Source organism: Elephantulus edwardii, unplaced genomic scaffold, assembly GCF_000299155.1.
Source record: "Elephantulus edwardii isolate Elephantulus edwardi_28Jun2011 unplaced genomic scaffold, EleEdw1.0 scaffold00322, whole genome shotgun sequence".
Classification (NCBI taxonomy): Eukaryota; Metazoa; Chordata; class Mammalia; order Macroscelidea; family Macroscelididae; genus Elephantulus; species Elephantulus edwardii.
Genome location: NW_006400072.1, coordinates 523,034 through 530,002, shown reverse-complemented (window position 1 = coordinate 530,002; position 6,969 = coordinate 523,034).

Genomic DNA, 6,969 nt, shown 5'->3' with positions numbered 1-6,969 from the left:
TGTGTACCGTCAAATCGGATCTGATTGTTACGGAAGGAGATTGTCCTTCCTTCTCCGGCAAAGCATCTGGTGGATTTGAACCGCTCACCTCTGAGATTGCAGTGCAGCTTCTTGCAACTAAGCTACCAGAGCTCGCCAAGAAGACTCTTTTTGAAGTGTTCAAGAGCAAAGATCTTACTTTGATAATTAAGGTGCACCCCCCCCCCAAGTTATGGCATTTTCAATGGCCTAATATGCATGCAAGGGAGCTCTGGCGAACGAGTGGATACGGTTTGGGGGCTGCCAAACCAGGGCAGGTGGTTCAAGTCCACCAGCTGCTCCTCGGCAGAAAGATGAGCAAGCTCTTGCCATGCAGTTTGCTGGCTCTGATATCCTTTCTTGTGGTTTATAGTTTCTGATAACCCCCCGGCTGATGATCAGTTGAGTTAGTTCCAACTTGACTTCCATGAGTTATTTAATACCCATAGAAAAGATGCCTTTGAATTACAGTGCTGACAAAGGACATGGAATATACCATGAACTGCCAGAAAGAACAAATCTGTCTTCGAAGTACAACCAGAATACTCCTCAGAAGCAAGAGTAGGGAGACTTCATCTCTTGTACTTTGGACAAGTTACCAGGAAAGATCAGTTCTTGAAGAAGAACATCATGCTTAGTAGAGAGTCAGTGAAAAAGAAAACAACTTCATTGAGATGAGAATGACACAGTGGCTTCAACAGTAAGCTCTGGGAGAGCAATGATTGTGAGGAAGGCATACCAAGTTTTGTTGCGGGTCAGAACTAACTGGGCAATACCCAATAAGGACAACAATCTATATTAATATAGACAACAGCTAAAAACTCAGGAACTCCTTGTAAATGCCCATTTAGAGGAATTATTTTCTTTTAGAACTCTAACAGAAATGTGCCCCTTATAAAACTCAATTGCCATTGAGTTGGAATTGACTCATAGCTGATCCGTCAGGTTTTCAGAGGCTGTAAATCTCACAGATTGCCCATTTTTCCTCAGCAGAGTAGCTGGTGGACTTGAATCTCCTGACTTTGGGTTGGCAGATCCACTTTTTACCCTCTATTTCTAAAAACCTTAGAGATGGATTATTAATGTCAATATAACAGTTTTTGCTAAATCTCTGAAATCACATTATACATGTCTATCAATTTTCTAACAATTTTATTAAGACTCAAAGCAATGCCTACACAAAAATTAGTACTACACTGTGGAAGGTGGTATGGCGCTTTCTCGAAAAGTTGCAAATAGAGATACTATTTGACCAGCAATTCCACTATGGGATTATACCCCAAAGAGACCATAACTGACATCCAAACAAATATATGCACACCCATGTTTATCATGGCTTTGTTCAATAGCAAGGAGTTGGAAACAACCTAGGTGTCCATCAACAAATGGACAGAGCAGCTCTGGTATATTCACACAATGGAATACTATACTGCATTGAAAAACAAGGAACTCATGCAATATTATTAAAAATGGGTGACTCTGGAGGACATTATGCTGAGTGAAGTATCTCAGTCACAAAAGGACAAATACTGCATGGTGCCACTGTTATAAAGCAGGATTGACCTTGGGGTTGGGAGAAGACGGAGAAGGATGGGTTCAATAATGTATACTGCATTGAAACAGAAGAGGGAGAAAACTGTTTAAGAGGGAAAATTATTAGGTATTTTTGTCATGACAGGAGTCCAGAGCAAAGGCTGTATAGTGGAGTGGATGTGGGGGGAAGGATTGTAAAACAATGAAAGAACTTTTATTTTTCCAAGAGAGTAGTGTACTGGGGGGGGGAAGGTTGGGAGGAGAGTAAAATGTACAATGAATGACTGGAAATCCAAAGTCTCTGTAAATTTTCATTGAAATTAGTAATAAAACAACAACAAATACTAAAAGCATTACATAAAAGGATATTGGGGAACAAAAGATTAATTTTCCAAGGGAAATGTGCACCACTACCATGAAAAGCTTTCGTGGCCTAGTGGGTAAGGAATTGCACTGCCAATCTCAAGGTAAGCAGTTTAAATCCACTAGCTGTTACAGAGAAGAGTCAATCTCCTGTGATTTATAGCCTCTAAAATCTCACTGAAGGGTTAGCTGAGTTGGTTCTGGCTTATTGGCACAGAACAACTGGAAGAAACCTGAGACATTGCCTTAAGTGATCCAGTTCAGAGAAGATGCTCAATAAGACAAGGTACACACAGCTCTAAAATGTTACCACAAAATTCATGCTAATCAAGCCTCTAGACCAGGAAATACAGGATGCAGATCCAGTTAAATGACACCACAAGGAAACAATCAGATTTAACATTCTGGCTTCTTCAGAAAGTCAGTTACAGGGGAAAATGTAAGGCAACTAACTCTTTAGAGGCTGAGAGGCAACTTGGGGAGCTAAGCTGCTCTGGTGGTACATCGTTAACACACACACACTTAGCAGCTAAAAGGCTGGCATTCAAAGCTGTTCAGCAGTTTTGTAGGAGAAAAAGGTCTGGAAACGTGTTCCCGTAAAGATTACAGCCTAAAAAACCTCTATGAATCAGTACTGTCATGAGGCCAAAACTGACTCAGCAGTATCTGCTAAACATCAAAGGCAAGTCATAAATCCTGACTGGAATCTAGGTTTGGAAAAGCTAGCTATACAATTCTAAGGCTTCTTTGTGACAAATGGGACTGTTAAAAATGTAGCATGAGATGGTTTTGTTACGTACCATCAAGTCGCCTGTTATATTATGCACAATAGCACTGAACCTTGTTCTACCATCAATCTCACAGACTTCAACACAACTACCCCCGTTAACTCCAGTTACTGTCAATCCATCTCATCTGAGGTCTTCCTCTTTTGCACTCTCTCCACTCTCCCAAGCATGATGCCACAGTCCAAGGGCTGGTCCCCTCCTGGCAACAAGCCCAAAGCTTCAAAATCCTTGCCTACAAGGTGCAGCTTGGTTTCATCCTCTCCCAGACAGACCTGTTCTCTTGTAGGGCCATCATATATTCAATACTCTTCTCTGGAAAAAGTCAAAGGCGTTGATTTGTCTATCTTTAATCATTGTCCAGTTCTCTGATGTGCTAACAAGTAGTTGTGAAGACCATGGCCTGAACTGGCCCACCTTAGTCTCTAGACCAACATAATTGCTCTTTAGCACTCTGAAGAGGTCTCTGACAGCATATTATCCTAATGCAATTTCTTTTTATTTCCTGACTACTGGTGCGGTTGTGGAACCAAAGTGAAAACCACCACCTCACTCTCCTCATCCATCATGGTGCTGTCAATTGGCCCAGTGGTGTAATCTGAAGACTACAGTCCTTGACCTTCTACAGCAAATGCTTCAGGTCCTTCTGTGTTTTGGCAATGTTGTCATCTAAATAATGCAAGTTGTTGAAGTCTTCCTCCAACACTGTTGCCATGTTTCCCAAGTCCAGCATCCTGAATGATCTGTTCCACATATTTAAAATGTATGAGGACAAAGTGCATTCCTGACACACTCCATTCCTGCTTTTGAGCCATGCAGTATTCCCCTGCTCTGTTCACACAGCAGCCACCTGGTCCAGGTATAGGTTTCACATGAACACAAGTGTTCTGGATTCTCATTCTTCTCAAGATTAGCCACAATTAGCTGTGATCAAATACCTTTACATTCTCAATAAAGTTTGCAAAAATATTAATCTGAACTGACCTAAGTGGCCACAGCATTAACTCTTTGAAGCACTAAGACAAGGATGAATGCCTTCAATGTGGATTACACTTTAACTTCCAGAAAATTGAAATCCTAACTAGACCAAAGCCACATTGAGAAAAAGACTGAACTTCATTTTACTTGGATCTACAATCCAAACACCACCCATTGAAGCAGCAGGCAAGAATTATTTCCTGCCAAGGATTTCAGGAAAAGCAGTCAGTTTGATATAAGGGGTGACCGCTGAGCAATTTTTTAATTGCTTCATTTTGTTAGGTGCCATAGAGTATGACTCACAGCGGCCCTATGAACATGTAACTGTCCTATCCTCATCTCTGATATACTCAAGCCCAAAGCTGCAGTCTGGTTGGAGGGGGTCTTCCTCCCTTTACCAATTCTTCACCTTTTCAGGCATGATCCTTTCTAAGGAATATGCTAGAAGCATGTCCAAATTATGCAAGCCAAAAATCTTTATCATCTTCTCCAAGACACGTTTATTCTTTTGGCAGTCCATGGGATATTCAGTACTGTCCTCCAACATCAAAGCACAAAGGCATCAGTAATTATCCTTAGTCATGGTCCATGTCTCAGATGCCTAACAAATTATTCATATGTACTTTAGTTCTTAAATTACCATTGCTCAAGAATTTGGAGGTCCCTGGTTGCACTTTCCCAGTGCATTAAGTCTCCCAACTGCTGGCAGCAAGGTTGTTGATCGTGGATTCAAATAAAGATGAAACTGAGTTTCAATCTTCTATCATGTTGCTTATCCAACCCGTTGTTACTGTTTTGTAGACAGATGAAATCCATACTAAAGCCTTTCGTCTTTAATCTTCTGCAGTACTTCAAGTACTCCTCACTTTCAGCAAGCAAGGTTAGATTCTGATACCATTATTCAGATTCCAGCTTCTCAATTTGTTTCACACACTTTGAAAGGGTATGAAGAATACAGCCCTGCTGCATCTTTAATTTTAAACCATGTAGTGTCCCCTTGCTCTGTTCACACAATAACCTCTTGGTCTAGGTTTTACATGAATAGAATTATGCATTCTGTGATTCCCATTCTAGTCAGTCAATCCATAATTTAAGATCCACAAAGTGAAATGACTTCGCATAGTCAATAAATTACTTCATAGGCACTTGCACACTTGTCATGTAAGATCAAGGAACCAATGTTTGGAATTGTAGTGCCAAATACTGAAGAGCATACCGCCAAGAGCAAGTTACTGGCTTTTATAAAGTGCTTCCAGGATAAGATGCTTCTTAGGTGGTGAGACACTATTTCATGCATGTTGCAGGGCAGGAGGGTGTCAGCCCCTCAAAAGTATCATGGTTGGAAGTGCCAGTTGACCCACAATGAGGACAAAGTGACTCCAACAGGCTTAAGTACAGCAAAAACTGAGGATGGCATAGGATTGGGCAGTTTTATTTTGTAGCGATCACCAGGAGTCAAGTAGCACATCTACAACTTTCTTGCAAAGGGTTCAGGAAAAAAAACCAAAAAAAACCCCAAAACTGTATTTGCTTTATCAACACACTGGTTATTTCAACTATTTATAAAGTTCAAATAAAAACTCTGAGGAAAGAACTGTATCCAGTCTACCTTTGAAATTACTGATTCCTTTCAAAGCTAAAAGGTATTCTAGGTGACTGAAATACTTGGTTATTAAGACTACTCAAGACAGCAAAAACTGAAGAGGGAAGTAAAAGTTTTATTCATTAGACAACACATAATTCATTCTATTACCTGCATTTATCTTTCCCTCAATCCCCTCAACTCTTTTAGGAGGGAGAGAAACCCTTTTACCTACTTATAGGGACATGCAGTTTATGAATACAGAAATACAAAAATTTTGTTTTCATCCAAGCTCATGTCTCCCTAAGATGGAGGAATTCAAGAATCCACTCAAAGGCAAAAAGCGTTTCCTTCAAATCTAACGTCAATGTGATGTTCCAAATGAAGGTATGCGGTTTACCTTTTCCTATTCAAGGCAAGACCTACTTATCAAGTTCCAAAAGGCACCTCAAAACCAAACAAGCTTCATGTTGGTGTAACTTCTTACATGTATGTTCACATTCCATTTACTCAGCCATCCAAGTTAACAAATTTTATGAATACTTTATGAAGGTCTGCTGGGACAGATCTGTAGCGTCTTATCAAGGGATGCAAAACCAATTTGTTTCTACAAGTGCACATAAAGTAGCTTTGAAAAATTAGGTGTGTGTCTTCTCACAATAAGTGTTCAACACACACAAAAATACTATGAATAATCAGAACTGTGGTTACCTAGAGGCATTTTATTAACTCATATGCAGTTTTGGTTTTCTTATGAGGTAAAAACCCAAACCACTATGTATATACCCCATCCTGGAATTATAATTGGCAGTGGTGTCTTAAAAAATGAAGTCTTTGGACTATCTGACAGAAGGTACTTAACAGCTGAGATCTATCAATAATGGACTAGAATGTTATATGGAAAGCATGTTATATGTTGAGGAAATTATGCTAACTTTAGTCAAGATGGTGTGAGGAGTTGGTAGAAATAATACTTTTTGAGTTCTAGGCTCAAATTTGCTTCCTTCAAACACATTAAACCTGTAATAACTCGTCTATAAAGTGAGTCCATTAAACCAGGTGATTTTTAAGGTTAACATTAAATCCGAGAAAACCAAAGAATGGTAGATCTTTAAAAAGTCCAGGATAATCTTCATAATGCTAAAATGTAGCAATGGCATTAGAAAGTTCAAGAAACACAGAACCAAAGGGCATTATAAAGAAAATTAGTCTACATTCCTACAGAACTGATACCAAAGCATTAAACTTTCTGCTTTTGTTGAGGTGTGTTTTCATTAATAAAAAAGACACTTAGAATGAGATTTTTCGAGGTAACTGATCTTGATAAAATGAGTGGTACACCATGTCCTGAGGAGTCCGATACTAGAGTTGTGGGATATGGCCCCTTTCTTTAGATCCATGCAAGTATTAAGTCTCTTATCAGATGGCAGCATGCACTTAAAGTGAGTTAAGTTTCTCACTAAAGGCAAAAATTACAGGTAGGCACATTTCAGGGGTCACAAAAGGGTTAAACGCTACACTTCCATATTTATAATTGAACTGATGTAAAAAGAAAAGTCCAAACTGAGCTTTCAGTCCTCCACATTCCCCTCTTTAATATGGCATTTTGCACTATGTACATTAGTGAAAATTTGAAACAAACAGAAAGAACTTTAGTCAAACTCCCCTTCCTCCTCCAGCTTTATTGGATAGTTTAAAATTACATTTCTA